This window comes from Eleutherodactylus coqui, unplaced genomic scaffold (genome assembly GCF_035609145.1).
Source record: "Eleutherodactylus coqui strain aEleCoq1 unplaced genomic scaffold, aEleCoq1.hap1 HAP1_SCAFFOLD_101, whole genome shotgun sequence".
Lineage (NCBI taxonomy): Eukaryota > Metazoa > Chordata > Amphibia > Anura > Eleutherodactylidae > Eleutherodactylus > Eleutherodactylus coqui.
The window spans coordinates 287,822-307,397 of NW_027102216.1; the positions used below are offsets into that span (position 1 = coordinate 287,822).

At 47.6% G+C, this 19,576-nt stretch overlaps 1 protein-coding gene and 7 non-coding genes across 8 annotated transcripts in view; all 8 read right to left on the reverse strand.

Annotated features, from left to right (window-relative positions):
• LOC136599461 (uncharacterized) overlaps nt 1–19,576 on the reverse strand; it is a 139,794-nt gene that overhangs the window by 47,061 nt on the left and 73,157 nt on the right. The gene's annotated exons all lie outside the window — the stretch shown is intronic.
• Nucleotides 1,927–2,117, reverse strand: LOC136599603 (U2 spliceosomal RNA). Its single transcript, XR_010789140.1, has one exon. It is a non-coding gene; the product is annotated as a U2 spliceosomal RNA (small nuclear RNA).
• On the reverse strand, nt 4,762–4,952 carry LOC136599604 (U2 spliceosomal RNA). The gene has a single exon (XR_010789141.1). It is a non-coding gene; the product is annotated as a U2 spliceosomal RNA (small nuclear RNA).
• LOC136599605 (U2 spliceosomal RNA) lies at nt 7,612–7,802 on the reverse strand. The gene has a single exon (XR_010789142.1). It is a non-coding gene; the product is annotated as a U2 spliceosomal RNA (small nuclear RNA).
• On the reverse strand, nt 10,441–10,631 carry LOC136599607 (U2 spliceosomal RNA). Its single transcript, XR_010789144.1, has one exon. It is a non-coding gene; the product is annotated as a U2 spliceosomal RNA (small nuclear RNA).
• LOC136599609 (U2 spliceosomal RNA) lies at nt 13,264–13,454 on the reverse strand. The gene has a single exon (XR_010789145.1). It is a non-coding gene; the product is annotated as a U2 spliceosomal RNA (small nuclear RNA).
• LOC136599610 (U2 spliceosomal RNA) lies at nt 16,093–16,283 on the reverse strand. Its single transcript, XR_010789146.1, has one exon. It is a non-coding gene; the product is annotated as a U2 spliceosomal RNA (small nuclear RNA).
• Nucleotides 18,910–19,100, reverse strand: LOC136599611 (U2 spliceosomal RNA). The gene has a single exon (XR_010789147.1). It is a non-coding gene; the product is annotated as a U2 spliceosomal RNA (small nuclear RNA).

Genomic DNA, 19,576 nt, shown 5'->3' on the forward strand with positions numbered 1-19,576 from the left:
TACAAAATCTGTAAATTAGAAATAATCCATATCTATATTCTACATAATTAATAAAGATAGATAGATAGATAGATAGATAGATAGATAGACTCACATACATGCATACATACATACATACTGTATGCAATTGAGCCAGGTGTTTGGAAGGCTGACGATGTCACTCCTTTGTGATGTCATCAATTTAGAAGCATTAATACCGGGCTTGGCAGCCATTTCAGTCAGTCTCTGCTGCAGCTGGGAGACGGGAGATGGTCTTTATTTCCACCAAGAAGCTGCAGAACTACCGGTAACTGCATCATTTTTATTTTATTCAATATAGGTTTTATTGGTTTCATGGAGGGGGGGAAACTTTTGCCTTATCTCAAAGCAATGTAAAAATAACTTTGACAATGAAACTTAATAAATCAATTTCGAGTTGAACTATATCATGTTTGTCTGTGATATTTTATAAGGTCTACAAACAGGGGAATGAGGGGAGGGTAAGGGGGGGGGGGGAGTGGTAAGGGAGGGTAGGTATCTATGACACGGGAGAAAGAGAAAATAAAACAAAAAGGGGGGGGGGGGGGGCGGGCTCCGGAATTGTTGTTTCTCTTTACAATTGTGGTTTAAACGTGTTACTCACATGTCCCTGTCTGTAACCACTTGGTAAATAGGGGTGAGCTCCGGGCAATCTATCCATATCGCCCAGGTGTGATACAATTTATCATAGCCTGACGGCTCATCTAGAAGCCTCGTTCTCTCCATACGCTCTATTTCGTGGATCATTGTTATTTTTAGTGGAGTGCATTTTTTATGCAGCACACAAGGGGGAGACAGCGGCCTACCAAAATCTAGTTGGCTGCTGCTGTGGCTTTCTTTTTTTTAAAAAAAGGTAGGTTCCGTTCTTCCATGGTGAGGAATAGGCAGGGAGGTTCCGTTTTTGCCAGCTGGGGAATGCTTATAGGCAAGGCCTTATCCCTGGTGGTGCATGTAACGTTAGACCACGTTTCAGCATTCAGTCAGTCAGTGGCTGACAAACGAGCTCCATGCAAGTTTACATTAAACAGACACATTTCTTTCTTTACTGTATTGACTGCGGTCTGTAATCGAGCGGTTGAACTGTTTCTGTGTCCATGCATTGAATAAAGCAATACATCCTTGTAAAGTAGACGTCCGTTCGTTGGAGTTCTTTGCTCCCCGAGTGTTGCTCCATCTCTAAACGTTGGCCTGGATCTTCATGGACGAATACTGCCCATCCCACGTGGAGCGTGTATCTCAGCCCGCGTGGAGTGCTGCAGTCCAATGAGGTATTCCGTGCTACATAGCAAGCCTTGGGCCTGTGTGATTGGGGGTCCGCTGCTGTCTGTCCACTCTGAAGCGCGCATCCGGGGCCGGCCGCTTTTCGACTACCAGCGACTGCAGGTCACACACACAGGCTGGTTGGAATGGCCTAGCATTATCCTGATCTGGAGGTGTAACTTGAAGCTGCGGGGCCCGAGTACAAAGTCTGGAACTGGGCCCCCAAACTATAAAGCTTCATTGATAGCATTGGTTTACAATGTGGGGAAGAGAGACTTTATGGGCCCCCTGGGGCTCCGGGCCCCCTGCACATACACCCATGACCCGAATACGTGAAGCATACAGACGCAGGCTGCCAGGATACGCTGTGCCTGCCCGATGTTTCCAACTTGGCTATTAGCGCAGCGGTAGGTACGAACTATAGAGTGCGGCTGCCATATGAACTGGTGTGTGTGTTGTTTTGCTTCCAGTTGTACCTGTGCTGTGCACACTCTGGCAGACGCAGCTGCTCAGTGGATACAATGTTGCGAGCAGACGGGCTGAGTGTCAATCAAAGTGCTTGGGTGGTGGTAGCAGCAGCCGCCACAGCTGCGCTGCACCTCTTGCTCGTCAGTTTTGTTTTTCTGCTTTTGGAAACTGCTGTAGGAAAGGGGGTGCACCGGTCCTGGAGGTACTGCAATACCAGGTCAATGCGTGGAGTGGACAGAGCAAGCTCTTTTTCCAGCTCCCTGTTCTAAAAATCCATTTAATATATGGTCCCCAGATAGGGGACGTATCAGATATTAAACTGATAAGAACAGATACTACACTTGATCTTAGCCAAAAGGCCGAGAAGCGATAACCCGAAATGGGTTTCACCTGTAGCCCGGTCCGCCCAACTCCACTTCCAAGGCTTGAGGCAACACGCTCAGCCAGCACTCTGGGCGCACCCACAATGCACCCAGGCAGCTGGGAGAGCTATGAAAACTTTCCATAGCCCCGCCCCACGCCTTCTCAACCGCGCCCAGCCTCACACCCTCAGTCCTTCCTCTTGCACCGTGCTCACGCATCCTAGGCTTGCAGAGCCTGCTGCTGCAGGACTCGTCAGCTCCCTACAAACGAGGGTTAAGCCGGCGATGACACTAGAAGCAAGCACTAGTTTGTCTCTGAAGGTGCGTCGGCCGGTCGGTTGGAGGGATCTCTTCGGCCAGCCGCATTTCGAGTAGGGACGGATGGAAACTTTTTACCTAAAATAAGGGAAATTGGCTTCGGCCCCATAGGGCTTTATTGCCTTCCCCTGGGCCAGCATTAGTAGACCCTAGTAAGGAGAATATTAGAGCGGCATGGTCATCCGAAGAACTTAAAAACATACAGCAGGCCTTTTTTGCCCGCCCGCCATACATACATACATACCTACAGATTTTATATTTTTTTTACATATATACATTATATATATATATATACATACATACATACATACATACATACACACACACACACACACACACACACACACACACATACACACATATACACACACACATACAATCTTAAATCTATCTTTAATCTATATCTACAAAATCTGTAAATTAGAAATAATCCATATCTATATTCTACATAATTAATAAAGATAGATAGATAGATAGATAGATAGATAGATAGATAGATAGACTCACATACATGCATACATACATACATACTGTATGCAATTGAGCCAGGTGTTTGGAAGGCTGACGATGTCACTCCTTTGTGATGTCATCAATTTAGAAGCATTAATACCGGGCTTGGCAGCCATTTCAGTCAGTCTCTGCTGCAGCTGGGAGACGGGAGATGGTCTTTATTTCCACCAAGAAGCTGCAGAACTACCGGTAACTGCATCATTTTTATTTTATTCAATATAGGTTTTATTGGTTTCATGGAGGGGGGGAAACTTTTGCCTTATCTCAAAGCAATGTAAAAATAACTTTGACAATGAAACTTAATAAATCAATTTCGAGTTGAACTATATCATGTTTGTCTGTGATATTTTATAAGGTCTACAAACAGGGGAATGAGGGGAGGGTAAGGGGGGGGGGGAGTGGTAAGGGAGGGTAGGTATCTATGACACGGGAGAAAGAGAAAATAAAACAAAAAGGGGGGGGGGGGGCGGGCTCCGGAATTGTTGTTTCTCTTTACAATTGTGGTTTAAACGTGTTACTCACATGTCCCTGTCTGTAACCACTTGGTAAATAGGGGTGAGCTCCGGGCATCTATCCATATCGCCCAGGTGTGATACAATTTATCATAGCCTGACGGCTCATCTAGAAGCCTCGTTCTCTCCATACGCTCTATTTCGTGGATCATTGTTATTTTTAGTGGAGTGCATTTTTTATGCAGCACACAAGGGGGAGACAGCGGCCTACCAAAATCTAGTTGGCTGCTGCTGTGGCTTTCTTTTTTTTAAAAAAAGGTAGGTTCCGTTCTTCCATGGTGAGGAATAGGCAGGGAGGTTCCGTTTTTGCCAGCTGGGGAATGCTTATAGGCAAGGCCTTATCCCTGGTGGTGCATGTAACGTTAGACCACGTTTCAGCATTCAGTCAGTCAGTGGCTGACAAACGAGCTCCATGCAAGTTTACATTAAACAGACACATTTCTTTCTTTACTGTATTGACTGCGGTCTGTAATCGAGCGGTTGAACTGTTTCTGTGTCCATGCATTGAATAAAGCAATACATCCTTGTAAAGTAGACGTCCGTTCGTTGGAGTTCTTTGCTCCCCGAGTGTTGCTCCATCTCTAAACGTTGGCCTGGATCTTCATGGACGAATACTGCCCATCCCACGTGGAGCGTGTATCTCAGCCCGCGTGGAGTGCTGCAGTCCAATGAGGTATTCCGTGCTACATAGCAAGCCTTGGGCCTGTGTGATTGGGGGTCCGCTGCTGTCTGTCCACTCTGAAGCGCGCATCCGGGGCCGGCCGCTTTTCGACTACCAGCGACTGCAGGTCACACACACAGGCTGGTTGGAATGGCCTAGCATTATCCTGATCTGGAGGTGTAACTTGAAGCTGCGGGGCCCGAGTACAAAGTCTGGAACTGGGCCCCCAAACTATAAAGCTTCATTGATAGCATTGGTTTACAATGTGGGGAAGAGAGACTTTATGGGCCCCCTGGGGCTCCGGGCCCCCTGCACATACACCCATGACCCGAATACGTGAAGCATACAGACGCAGGCTGCCAGGATACGCTGTGCCTGCCCGATGTTTCCAACTTGGCTATTAGCGCAGCGGTAGGTACGAACTATAGAGTGCGGCTGCCATATGAACTGGTGTGTGTGTTGTTTTGCTTCCAGTTGTACCTGTGCTGTGCACACTCTGGCAGACGCAGCTGCTCAGTGGATACAATGTTGCGAGCAGACGGGCTGAGTGTCAATCAAAGTGCTTGGGTGGTGGTAGCAGCAGCCGCCACAGCTGCGCTGCACCTCTTGCTCGTCAGTTTTGTTTTTCTGCTTTTGGAAACTGCTGTAGGAAAGGGGGTGCACCGGTCCTGGAGGTACTGCAATACCAGGTCAATGCGTGGAGTGGACAGAGCAAGCTCTTTTTCCAGCTCCCTGTTCTAAAAATCCATTTAATATATGGTCCCCAGATAGGGGACGTATCAGATATTAAACTGATAAGAACAGATACTACACTTGATCTTAGCCAAAAGGCCGAGAAGCGATAACCCGAAATGGGTTTCACCTGTAGCCCGGTCCGCCCAACTCCACTTCCAAGGCTTGAGGCAACACGCTCAGCCAGCACTCTGGGCGCACCCACAATGCACCCAGGCAGCTGGGAGAGCTAGTAAAACTTTCCATAGCCCCGCCCCACGCCTTCTCAACCGCGCCCAGCCTCACACCCTCAGTCCTTCCTCTTGCACCGTGCTCACGCATCCTAGGCTTGCAGAGCCTGCTGCTGCAGGACTCGTCAGCTCCCTACAAACGAGGGTTAAGCCGGCGATGACACTAGAAGCAAGCACTAGTTTGTCTCTGAAGGTGCGTCGGCCGGTCGGTTGGAGGGATCTCTTCGGCCAGCCGCATTTCGAGTAGGGACGGATGGAAACTTTTTACCTAAAATAAGGGAAATTGGCTTCGGCCCCATAGGGCTTTATTGCCTTCCCCTGGGCCAGCATTAGTAGACCCTAGTAAGGAGAATATTAGAGCGGCATGGTCATCCGAAGAACTTAAAAACATACAGCAGGCCTTTTTTGCCCGCCCGCCATACATACATACATACCTACAGATTTTATATTTTTTTTACATATATACATTATATATATATATATACATACATACATACATACATACACACACACACACACACACACACACACACACACACACACATACACACATATACACACACACATACAATCTTAAATCTATCTTTAATCTATATCTACAAAATCTGTAAATTAGAAATAATCCATATCTATATTCTACATAATTAATAAAGATAGATAGATAGATAGATAGATAGATAGATAGATAGATAGATAGATAGATAGACTCACATACATGCATACATACATACATACTGTATGCAATTGAGCCAGGTGTTTGGAAGGCTGACGATGTCACTCCTTTGTGATGTCATCAATTTAGAAGCATTAATACCGGGCTTGGCAGCCATTTCAGTCAGTCTCTGCTGCAGCTGGGAGACGGGAGATGGTCTTTATTTCCACCAAGAAGCTGCAGAACTACCGGTAACTGCATCATTTTTATTTTATTCAATATAGGTTTTATTGGTTTCATGGAGGGGGGGAAACTTTTGCCTTATCTCAAAGCAATGTAAAAATAACTTTGACAATGAAACTTAATAAATCAATTTCGAGTTGAACTATATCATGTTTGTCTGTGATATTTTATAAGGTCTACAAACAGGGGAATGAGGGGAGGGTAAGGGGGGGGGGGAGTGGTAAGGGAGGGTAGGTATCTATGACACGGGAGAAAGAGAAAATAAAACAAAAAGGGGGGGGGGGGGGCGGGCTCCGGAATTGTTGTTTCTCTTTACAATTGTGGTTTAAACGTGTTACTCACATGTCCCTGTCTGTAACCACTTGGTAAATAGGGGTGAGCTCCGGGCATCTATCCATATCGCCCAGGTGTGATACAATTTATCATAGCCTGACAGCTCATCTAGAAGCCTCGTTCTCTCCATACGCTCTATTTCGTGGATCATTGTTATTTTTAGTGGAGTGCATTTTTTATGCAGCACACAAGGGGGAGACAGCGGCCTACCAAAATCTAGTTGGCTGCTGCTGTGGCTTTCTTTTTTTTAAAAAAAGGTAGGTTCCGTTCTTCCATGGTGAGGAATAGGCAGGGAGGTTCCGTTTTTGCCAGCTGGGGAATGCTTATAGGCAAGGCCTTATCCCTGGTGGTGCATGTAACGTTAGACCACGTTTCAGCATTCAGTCAGTCAGTGGCTGACAAACGAGCTCCATGCAAGTTTACATTAAACAGACACATTTCTTTCTTTACTGTATTGACTGCGGTCTGTAATCGAGCGGTTGAACTGTTTCTGTGTCCATGCATTGAATAAAGCAATACATCCTTGTAAAGTAGACGTCCGTTCGTTGGAGTTCTTTGCTCCCCGAGTGTTGCTCCATCTCTAAACGTTGGCCTGGATCTTCATGGACGAATACTGCCCATCCCACGTGGAGCGTGTATCTCAGCCCGCGTGGAGTGCTGCAGTCCAATGAGGTATTCCGTGCTACATAGCAAGCCTTGGGCCTGTGTGATTGGGGGTCCGCTGCTGTCTGTCCACTCTGAAGCGCGCATCCGGGGCCGGCCGCTTTTCGACTACCAGCGACTGCAGGTCACACACACAGGCTGGTTGGAATGGCCTAGCATTATCCTGATCTGGAGGTGTAACTTGAAGCTGCGGGGCCCGAGTACAAAGTCTGGAACTGGGCCCCCAAACTATAAAGCTTCATTGATAGCATTGGTTTACAATGTGGGGAAGAGAGACTTTATGGGCCCCCTGGGGCTCCGGGCCCCCTGCACATACACCCATGACCCGAATACGTGAAGCATACAGACGCAGGCTGCCAGGATACGCTGTGCCTGCCCGATGTTTCCAACTTGGCTATTAGCGCAGCGGTAGGTACGAACTATAGAGTGCGGCTGCCATATGAACTGGTGTGTGTGTTGTTTTGCTTCCAGTTGTACCTGTGCTGTGCACACTCTGGCAGACGCAGCTGCTCAGTGGATACAATGTTGCGAGCAGACGGGCTGAGTGTCAATCAAAGTGCTTGGGTGGTGGTAGCAGCAGCCGCCACAGCTGCGCTGCACCTCTTGCTCGTCAGTTTTGTTTTTCTGCTTTTGGAAACTGCTGTAGGAAAGGGGGTGCACCGGTCCTGGAGGTACTGCAATACCAGGTCAATGCGTGGAGTGGACAGAGCAAGCTCTTTTTCCAGCTCCCTGTTCTAAAAATCCATTTAATATATGGTCCCCAGATAGGGGACGTATCAGATATTAAACTGATAAGAACAGATACTACACTTGATCTTAGCCAAAAGGCCGAGAAGCGATAACCCGAAATGGGTTTCACCTGTAGCCCGGTCCGCCCAACTCCACTTCCAAGGCTTGAGGCAACACGCTCAGCCAGCACTCTGGGCGCACCCACAATGCACCCAGGCAGCTGGGAGAGCTAGTAAAACTTTCCATAGCCCCGCCCCACGCCTTCTCAACCGCGCCCAGCCTCACACCCTCAGTCCTTCCTCTTGCACCGTGCTCACGCATCCTAGGCTTGCAGAGCCTGCTGCTGCAGGACTCGTCAGCTCCCTACAAACGAGGGTTAAGCCGGCGATGACACTAGAAGCAAGCACTAGTTTGTCTCTGAAGGTGCGTCGGCCGGTCGGTTGGAGGGATCTCTTCGGCCAGCCGCATTTCGAGTAGGGACGGATGGAAACTTTTTACCTAAAATAAGGGAAATTGGCTTCGGCCCCATAGGGCTTTATTGCCTTCCCCTGGGCCAGCATTAGTAGACCCTAGTAAGGAGAATATTAGAGCGGCATGGTCATCCGAAGAACTTAAAAACATACAGCAGGCCTTTTTTGCCCGCCCGCCATACATACATACATACCTACAGATTTTATATTTTTTTTACATATATACATTATATATATATATATACATACATACATACATACATACATACATACACACACACACACACACACACACACACACACATACACACATATACACACACACATACAATCTTAAATCTATCTTTAATCTATATCTACAAAATCTGTAAATTAGAAATAATCCATATCTATATTCTACATAATTAATAAAGATAGATAGATAGATAGATAGATAGATAGATAGACTCACATACATGCATACATACATACATACTGTATGCAATTGAGCCAGGTGTTTGGAAGGCTGACGATGTCACTCCTTTGTGATGTCATCAATTTAGAAGCATTAATACCGGGCTTGGCAGCCATTTCAGTCAGTCTCTGCTGCAGCTGGGAGACGGGAGATGGTCTTTATTTCCACCAAGAAGCTGCAGAACTACCGGTAACTGCATCATTTTTATTTTATTCAATATAGGTTTTATTGGTTTCATGGAGGGGGGGAAACTTTTGCCTTATCTCAAAGCAATGTAAAAATAACTTTGACAATGAAACTTAATAAATCAATTTCGAGTTGAACTATATCATGTTTGTCTGTGATATTTTATAAGGTCTACAAACAGGGGAATGAGGGGAGGGTAAGGGGGGGGGGGAGTGGTAAGGGAGGGTAGGTATCTATGACACGGGAGAAAGAGAAAATAAAACAAAAAGGGGGGGGGGGGGGCGGGCTCCGGAATTGTTGTTTCTCTTTACAATTGTGGTTTAAACGTGTTACTCACATGTCCCTGTCTGTAACCACTTGGTAAATAGGGGTGAGCTCCGGGCATCTATCCATATCGCCCAGGTGTGATACAATTTATCATAGCCTGACAGCTCATCTAGAAGCCTCGTTCTCTCCATACGCTCTATTTCGTGGATCATTGTTATTTTTAGTGGAGTGCATTTTTTATGCAGCACACAAGGGGGAGACAGCGGCCTACCAAAATCTAGTTGGCTGCTGCTGTGGCTTTCTTTTTTTAAAAAAAGGTAGGTTCCGTTCTTCCATGGTGAGGAATAGGCAGGGAGGTTCCGTTTTTGCCAGCTGGGGAATGCTTATAGGCAAGGCCTTATCCCTGGTGGTGCATGTAACGTTAGACCACGTTTCAGCATTCAGTCAGTCAGTGGCTGACAAACGAGCTCCATGCAAGTTTACATTAAACAGACACATTTCTTTCTTTACTGTATTGACTGCGGTCTGTAATCGAGCGGTTGAACTGTTTCTGTGTCCATGCATTGAATAAAGCAATACATCCTTGTAAAGTAGACGTCCGTTCGTTGGAGTTCTTTGCTCCCCGAGTGTTGCTCCATCTCTAAACGTTGGCCTGGATCTTCATGGACGAATACTGCCCATCCCACGTGGAGCGTGTATCTCAGCCCGCGTGGAGTGCTGCAGTCCAATGAGGTATTCCGTGCTACATAGCAAGCCTTGGGCCTGTGTGATTGGGGGTCCGCTGCTGTCTGTCCACTCTGAAGCGCGCATCCGGGGCCGGCCGCTTTTCGACTACCAGCGACTGCAGGTCACACACACAGGCTGGTTGGAATGGCCTAGCATTATCCTGATCTGGAGGTGTAACTTGAAGCTGCGGGGCCCGAGTACAAAGTCTGGAACTGGGCCCCCAAACTATAAAGCTTCATTGATAGCATTGGTTTACAATGTGGGGAAGAGAGACTTTATGGGCCCCCTGGGGCTCCGGGCCCCCTGCACATACACCCATGACCCGAATACGTGAAGCATACAGACGCAGGCTGCCAGGATACGCTGTGCCTGCCCGATGTTTCCAACTTGGCTATTAGCGCAGCGGTAGGTACGAACTATAGAGTGCGGCTGCCATATGAACTGGTGTGTGTGTTGTTTTGCTTCCAGTTGTACCTGTGCTGTGCACACTCTGGCAGACGCAGCTGCTCAGTGGATACAATGTTGCGAGCAGACGGGCTGAGTGTCAATCAAAGTGCTTGGGTGGTGGTAGCAGCAGCCGCCACAGCTGCGCTGCACCTCTTGCTCGTCAGTTTTGTTTTTCTGCTTTTGGAAACTGCTGTAGGAAAGGGGGTGCACCGGTCCTGGAGGTACTGCAATACCAGGTCAATGCGTGGAGTGGACAGAGCAAGCTCTTTTTCCAGCTCCCTGTTCTAAAAATCCATTTAATATATGGTCCCCAGATAGGGGACGTATCAGATATTAAACTGATAAGAACAGATACTACACTTGATCTTAGCCAAAAGGCCGAGAAGCGATAACCCGAAATGGGTTTCACCTGTAGCCCGGTCCGCCCAACTCCACTTCCAAGGCTTGAGGCAACACGCTCAGCCAGCACTCTGGGCGCACCCACAATGCACCCAGGCAGCTGGGAGAGCTATGAAAACTTTCCATAGCCCCGCCCCACGCCTTCTCAACCGCGCCCAGCCTCACACCCTCAGTCCTTCCTCTTGCACCGTGCTCACGCATCCTAGGCTTGCAGAGCCTGCTGCTGCAGGACTCGTCAGCTCCCTACAAACGAGGGTTAAGCCGGCGATGACACTAGAAGCAAGCACTAGTTTGTCTCTGAAGGTGCGTCGGCCGGTCGGTTGGAGGGATCTCTTCGGCCAGCCGCATTTCGAGTAGGGACGGATGGAAACTTTTTACCTAAAATAAGGGAAATTGGCTTCGGCCCCATAGGGCTTTATTGCCTTCCCCTGGGCCAGCATTAGTAGACCCTAGTAAGGAGAATATTAGAGCGGCATGGTCATCCGAAGAACTTAAAAACATACAGCAGGCCTTTTTTGCCCGCCCGCCATACATACATACATACCTACAGATTTTATATTTTTTTTACATATATACATTATATATATATATATACATACATACATACATACATACATACACACACACACACACACACACACACACACACACATACACACATATACACACACACATACAATCTTAAATCTATCTTTAATCTATATCTACAAAATCTGTAAATTAGAAATAATCCATATCTATATTCTACATAATTAATAAAGATAGATAGATAGATAGATAGATAGATAGACTCACATACATGCATACATACATACATACTGTATGCAATTGAGCCAGGTGTTTGGAAGGCTGACGATGTCACTCCTTTGTGATGTCATCAATTTAGAAGCATTAATACCGGGCTTGGCAGCCATTTCAGTCAGTCTCTGCTGCAGCTGGGAGACGGGAGATGGTCTTTATTTCCACCAAGAAGCTGCAGAACTACCGGTAACTGCATCATTTTTATTTTATTCAATATAGGTTTTATTGGTTTCATGGAGGGGGGGAAACTTTTGCCTTATCTCAAAGCAATGTAAAAATAACTTTGACAATGAAACTTAATAAATCAATTTCGAGTTGAACTATATCATGTTTGTCTGTGATATTTTATAAGGTCTACAAACAGGGGAATGAGGGGAGGGTAAGGGGGGGGGGGAGTGGTAAGGGAGGGTAGGTATCTATGACACGGGAGAAAGAGAAAATAAAACAAAAAGGGGGGGGGGGGGCGGGCTCCGGAATTGTTGTTTCTCTTTACAATTGTGGTTTAAACGTGTTACTCACATGTCCCTGTCTGTAACCACTTGGTAAATAGGGGTGAGCTCCGGGCATCTATCCATATCGCCCAGGTGTGATACAATTTATCATAGCCTGACGGCTCATCTAGAAGCCTCGTTCTCTCCATACGCTCTATTTCGTGGATCATTGTTATTTTTAGTGGAGTGCATTTTTTATGCAGCACACAAGGGGGAGACAGCGGCCTACCAAAATCTAGTTGGCTGCTGCTGTGGCTTTCTTTTTTTTAAAAAAAGGTAGGTTCCGTTCTTCCATGGTGAGGAATAGGCAGGGAGGTTCCGTTTTTGCCAGCTGGGGAATGCTTATAGGCAAGGCCTTATCCCTGGTGGTGCATGTAACGTTAGACCACGTTTCAGCATTCAGTCAGTCAGTGGCTGACAAACGAGCTCCATGCAAGTTTACATTAAACAGACACATTTCTTTCTTTACTGTATTGACTGCGGTCTGTAATCGAGCGGTTGAACTGTTTCTGTGTCCATGCATTGAATAAAGCAATACATCCTTGTAAAGTAGACGTCCGTTCGTTGGAGTTCTTTGCTCCCCGAGTGTTGCTCCATCTCTAAACGTTGGCCTGGATCTTCATGGACGAATACTGCCCATCCCACGTGGAGCGTGTATCTCAGCCCGCGTGGAGTGCTGCAGTCCAATGAGGTATTCCGTGCTACATAGCAAGCCTTGGGCCTGTGTGATTGGGGGTCCGCTGCTGTCTGTCCACTCTGAAGCGCGCATCCGGGGCCGGCCGCTTTTCGACTACCAGCGACTGCAGGTCACACACACAGGCTGGTTGGAATGGCCTAGCATTATCCTGATCTGGAGGTGTAACTTGAAGCTGCGGGGCCCGAGTACAAAGTCTGGAACTGGGCCCCCAAACTATAAAGCTTCATTGATAGCATTGGTTTACAATGTGGGGAAGAGAGACTTTATGGGCCCCCTGGGGCTCCGGGCCCCCTGCACATACACCCATGACCCGAATACGTGAAGCATACAGACGCAGGCTGCCAGGATACGCTGTGCCTGCCCGATGTTTCCAACTTGGCTATTAGCGCAGCGGTAGGTACGAACTATAGAGTGCGGCTGCCATATGAACTGGTGTGTGTGTTGTTTTGCTTCCAGTTGTACCTGTGCTGTGCACACTCTGGCAGACGCAGCTGCTCAGTGGATACAATGTTGCGAGCAGACGGGCTGAGTGTCAATCAAAGTGCTTGGGTGGTGGTAGCAGCAGCCGCCACAGCTGCGCTGCACCTCTTGCTCGTCAGTTTTGTTTTTCTGCTTTTGGAAACTGCTGTAGGAAAGGGGGTGCACCGGTCCTGGAGGTACTGCAATACCAGGTCAATGCGTGGAGTGGACAGAGCAAGCTCTTTTTCCAGCTCCCTGTTCTAAAAATCCATTTAATATATGGTCCCCAGATAGGGGACGTATCAGATATTAAACTGATAAGAACAGATACTACACTTGATCTTAGCCAAAAGGCCGAGAAGCGATAACCCGAAATGGGTTTCACCTGTAGCCCGGTCCGCCCAACTCCACTTCCAAGGCTTGAGGCAACACGCTCAGCCAGCACTCTGGGCGCACCCACAATGCACCCAGGCAGCTGGGAGAGCTATGAAAACTTTCCATAGCCCCGCCCCACGCCTTCTCAACCGCGCCCAGCCTCACACCCTCAGTCCTTCCTCTTGCACCGTGCTCACGCATCCTAGGCTTGCAGAGCCTGCTGCTGCAGGACTCGTCAGCTCCCTACAAACGAGGGTTAAGCCGGCGATGACACTAGAAGCAAGCACTAGTTTGTCTCTGAAGGTGCGTCGGCCGGTCGGTTGGAGGGATCTCTTCGGCCAGCCGCATTTCGAGTAGGGACGGATGGAAACTTTTTACCTAAAATAAGGGAAATTGGCTTCGGCCCCATAGGGCTTTATTGCCTTCCCCTGGGCCAGCATTAGTAGACCCTAGTAAGGAGAATATTAGAGCGGCATGGTCATCCGAAGAACTTAAAAACATACAGCAGGCCTTTTTTGCCCGCCCGCCATACATACATACATACCTACAGATTTTATATTTTTTTTACATATATACATTATATATATATATATACATACATACATACATACATACATACATACACACACACACACACACACACACACACACACACATACACACATATACACACACACATACAATCTTAAATCTATCTTTAATCTATATCTACAAAATCTGTAAATTAGAAATAATCCATATCTATATTCTACATAATTAATAAAGATAGATAGATAGATAGATAGATAGATAGACTCACATACATGCATACATACATACATACTGTATGCAATTGAGCCAGGTGTTTGGAAGGCTGACGATGTCACTCCTTTGTGATGTCATCAATTTAGAAGCATTAATACCGGGCTTGGCAGCCATTTCAGTCAGTCTCTGCTGCAGCTGGGAGACGGGAGATGGTCTTTATTTCCACCAAGAAGCTGCAGAACTACCGGTAACTGCATCATTTTTATTTTATTCAATATAGGTTTTATTGGTTTCATGGAGGGGGGGAAACTTTTGCCTTATCTCAAAGCAATGTAAAAATAACTTTGACAATGAAACTTAATAAATCAATTTCGAGTTGAACTATATCATGTTTGTCTGTGATATTTTATAAGGTCTACAAACAGGGGAATGAGGGGAGGGTAAGGGGGGGGGGGAGTGGTAAGGGAGGGTAGGTATCTATGACACGGGAGAAAGAGAAAATAAAACAAAAAGGGGGGGGGGGGGGGCGGGCTCCGGAATTGTTGTTTCTCTTTACAATTGTGGTTTAAACGTGTTACTCACATGTCCCTGTCTGTAACCACTTGGTAAATAGGGGTGAGCTCCGGGCATCTATCCATATCGCCCAGGTGTGATACAATTTATCATAGCCTGACGGCTCATCTAGAAGCCTCGTTCTCTCCATACGCTCTATTTCGTGGATCATTGTTATTTTTAGTGGAGTGCATTTTTTATGCAGCACACAAGGGGGAGACAGCGGCCTACCAAAATCTAGTTGGCTGCTGCTGTGGCTTTCTTTTTTTTAAAAAAAGGTAGGTTCCGTTCTTCCATGGTGAGGAATAGGCAGGGAGGTTCCGTTTTTGCCAGCTGGGGAATGCTTATAGGCAAGGCCTTATCCCTGGTGGTGCATGTAACGTTAGACCACGTTTCAGCATTCAGTCAGTCAGTGGCTGACAAACGAGCTCCATGCAAGTTTACATTAAACAGACACATTTCTTTCTTTACTGTATTGACTGCGGTCTGTAATCGAGCGGTTGAACTGTTTCTGTGTCCATGCATTGAATAAAGCAATACATCCTTGTAAAGTAGACGTCCGTTCGTTGGAGTTCTTTGCTCCCCGAGTGTTGCTCCATCTCTAAACGTTGGCCTGGATCTTCATGGACGAATACTGCCCATCCCACGTGGAGCGTGTATCTCAGCCCGCGTGGAGTGCTGCAGTCCAATGAGGTATTCCGTGCTACATAGCAAGCCTTGGGCCTGTGTGATTGGGGGTCCGCTGCTGTCTGTCCACTCTGAAGCGCGCATCCGGGGCCGGCCGCTTTTCGACTACCAGCGACTGCAGGTCACACACACAGGCTGGTTGGAATGGCCTAGCATTATCCTGATCTGGAGGTGTAACTTGAAGCTGCGGGGCCCGAGTACAAAGTCTGGAACTGGGCCCCCAAACTATAAAGCTTCATTGATAGCATTGGTTTACAATGTGGGGAAGAGAGACTTTATGGGCCCCCTGGGGCTCCGGGCCCCCTGCACATACACCCATGACCCGAATACGTGAAGCATACAGACGCAGGCTGCCAGGATACGCTGTGCCTGCCCGATGTTTCCAACTTGGCTATTAGCGCAGCGGTAGGTACGAACTATAGAGTGCGGCTGCCATATGAACTGGTGTGTGTGTTGTTTTGCTTCCAGTTGTACCTGTGCTGTGCACACTCTGGCAGACGCAGCTGCTCAGTGGATACAATGTTGCGAGCAGACGGGCTGAGTGTCAATCAAAGTGCTTGGGTGGTGGTAGCAGCAGCCGCCACAGCTGCGCTGCACCTCTTGCTCGTCAGTTTTGTTTTTCTGCTTTTGGAAACTGCTGTAGGAAAGGGGGTGCACCGGTCCTGGAGGTACTGCAATACCAGGTCAATGCGTGGAGTGGACAGAGCAAGCTCTTTTTCCAGCTCCCTGTTCTAAAAATCCATTTAATATATGGTCCCCAGATAGGGGACGTATCAGATATTAAACTGATAAGAACAGATACTACACTTGATCTTAGCCAAAAGGCCGAGAAGCGATAACCCGAAATGGGTTTCACCTGTAGCCCGGTCCGCCCAACTCCACTTCCAAGGCTTGAGGCAACACGCTCAGCCAGCACTCTGGGCGCACCCACAATGCACCCAGGCAGCTGGGAGAGCTATGAAAACTTTCCATAGCCCCGCCCCACGCCTTCTCAACCGCGCCCAGCCTCACACCCTCAGTCCTTCCTCTTGCACCGTGCTCACGCATCCTAGGCTTGCAGAGCCTGCTGCTGCAGGACTCGTCAGCTCCCTACAAACGAGGGTTAAGCCGGCGATGACACTAGAAGCAAGCACTAGTTTGTCTCTGAAGGTGCGTCGGCCGGTCGGTTGGAGGGATCTCTTCGGCCAGCCGCATTTCGAGTAGGGACGGATGGAAACTTTTTACCTAAAATAAGGGAAATTGGCTTCGGCCCCATAGGGCTTTATTGCCTTCCCCTGGGCCAGCATTAGTAGACCCTAGTAAGGAGAATATTAGAGCGGCATGGTCATCCGAAGAACTTAAAAACATACAGCAGGCCTTTTTTGCCCGCCCGCCATACATACATACATACCTACAGATTTTATATTTTTTTTACATATATACATTATATATATATATATACATACATACATACATACACACACACACACACACACACACACACACACACATACACACATATACACACACACATACAATCTTAAATCTATCTTTAATCTATATCTACAAAATCTGTAAATTAGAAATAATCCATATCTATATTCTACATAATTAATAAAGATAGATAGATAGATAGATAGATAGATAGACTCACATACATGCATACATACATACATACTGTATGCAATTGAGCCAGGTGTTTGGAAGGCTGACGATGTCACTCCTTTGTGATGTCATCAATTTAGAAGCATTAATACCGGGCTTGGCAGCCATTTCAGTCAGTCTCTGCTGCAGCTGGGAGACGGGAGATGGTCTTTATTTCCACCAAGAAGCTGCAGAACTACCGGTAACTGCATCATTTTTATTTTATTCAATATAGGTTTTATTGGTTTCATGGAGGGGGGGAAACTTTTGCCTTATCTCAAAGCAATGTAAAAATAACTTTGACAATGAAACTTAATAAATCAATTTCGAGTTGAACTATATCATGTTTGTCTGTGATATTTTATAAGGTCTACAAACAGGGGAATGAGGGGAGGGTAAGGGGGGGGGGGGAGTGGTAAGGGAGGGTAGGTATCTATGACACGGGAGAAAGAGAAAATAAAACAAAAAGGGGGGGGGGGGGGCGGGCTCCGGAATTGTTGTTTCTCTTTACAATTGTGGTTTAAACGTGTTACTCACATGTCCCTGTCTGTAACCACTTGGTAAATAGGGGTGAGCTCCGGGCATCTATCCATATCGCCCAGGTGTGATACAATTTATCATAGCCTGACGGCTCATCTAGAAGCCTCGTTCTCTCCATACGCTCTATTTCGTGGATCATTGTTATTTTTAGTGGAGTGCATTTTTTATGCAGCACACAAGGGGGAGACAGCGGCCTACCAAAATCTAGTTGGCTGCTGCTGTGGCTTTCTTTTTTTTAAAAAAAGGTAGGTTCCGTTCTTCCATGGTGAGGAATAGGCAGGGAGGTTCCGTTTTTGCCAGCTGGGGAATGCTTATAGGCAAGGCCTTATCCCTGGTGGTGCATGTAACGTTAGACCACGTTTCAGCATTCAGTCAGTCAGTGGCTGACAAACGAGCTCCATGCAAGTTTACATTAAACAGACACATTTCTTTCTTTACTGTATTGACTGCGGTCTGTAATCGAGCGGTTGAACTGTTTCTGTGTCCATGCATTGAATAAAGCAATACATCCTTGTAAAGTAGACGTCCGTTCGTTGGAGTTCTTTGCTCCCCGAGTGTTGCTCCATCTCTAAACGTTGGCCTGGATCTTCATGGACGAATACTGCCCATCCCACGTGGAGCGTGTATCTCAGCCCGCGTGGAGTGCTGCAGTCCAATGAGGTATTCCGTGCTACATAGCAAGCCTTGGGCCTGTGTGATTGGGGGTCCGCTGCTGTCTGTCCACTCTGAAGCGCGCATCCGGGGCCGGCCGCTTTTCGACTACCAGCGACTGCAGGTCACACACACAGGCTGGTTGGAATGGCCTAGCATTATCCTGATCTGGAGGTGTAACTTGAAGCTGCGGGGCCCGAGTACAAAGTCTGGAACTGGGCCCCCAAACTATAAAGCTTCATTGATAGCATTGGTTTACAATGTGGGGAAGAGAGACTTTATGGGCCCCCTGGGGCTCCGGGCCCCCTGCACATACACCCATGACCCGAATACGTGAAGCATACAGACGCAGGCTGCCAGGATACGCTGTGCCTGCCCGATGTTTCCAACTTGGCTATTAGCGCAGCGGTAGGTACGAACTATAGAGTGCGGCTGCCATATGAACTGGTGTGTGTGTTGTTTTGCTTCCAGTTGTACCTGTGCTGTGCACACTCTGGCAGACGCAGCTGCTCAGTGGATACAATGTTGCGAGCAGACGGGCTGAGTGTCAATCAAAGTGCTTGGGTGGTGGTAGCAGCAGCCGCCACAGCTGCGCTGCACCTCTTGCTCGTCAGTTTTGTTTTTCTGCTTTTGGAAACTGCTGTAGGAAAGGGGGTGCACCGGTCCTGGAGGTACTGCAATACCAGGTCAATGCGTGGAGTGGACAGAGCAAGCTCTTTTTCCAGCTCCCTGTTCTAAAAATCCATTTAATATATGGTCCCCAGATAGGGGACGTATCAGATATTAAACTGATAAGAACAGATACTACACTTGATCTTAGCCAAAAGGCCGAGAAGCGATAACCCGAAATGGGTTTCACCTGTAGCCCGGTCCGCCCAACTCCACTTCCAAGGCTTGAGGCAACACGCTCAGCCAGCACTCTGGGCGCACCCACAATGCACCCAGGCAGCTGGGAGAGCTATGAAAACTTTCCATAGCCCCGCCCCACGCCTTCTCAACCGCGCCCAGCCTCACACCCTCAGTCCTTCCTCTTGCACCGTGCTCACGCATCCTAGGCTTGCAGAGCCTGCTGCTGCAGGACTCGTCAGCTCCCTACAAACGAGGGTTAAGCCGGCGATGACACTAGAAGCAAGCACTAGTTTGTCTCTGAAGGTGCGTCGGCCGGTCGGTTGGAGGGATCTCTTCGGCCAGCCGCATTTCGAGTAGGGACGGATGGAAACTTTTTACCTAAAATAAGGGAAATTGGCTTCGGCCCCATAGGGCTTTATTGCCTTCCCCTGGGCCAGCATTAGTAGACCCTAGTAAGGAGAATATTA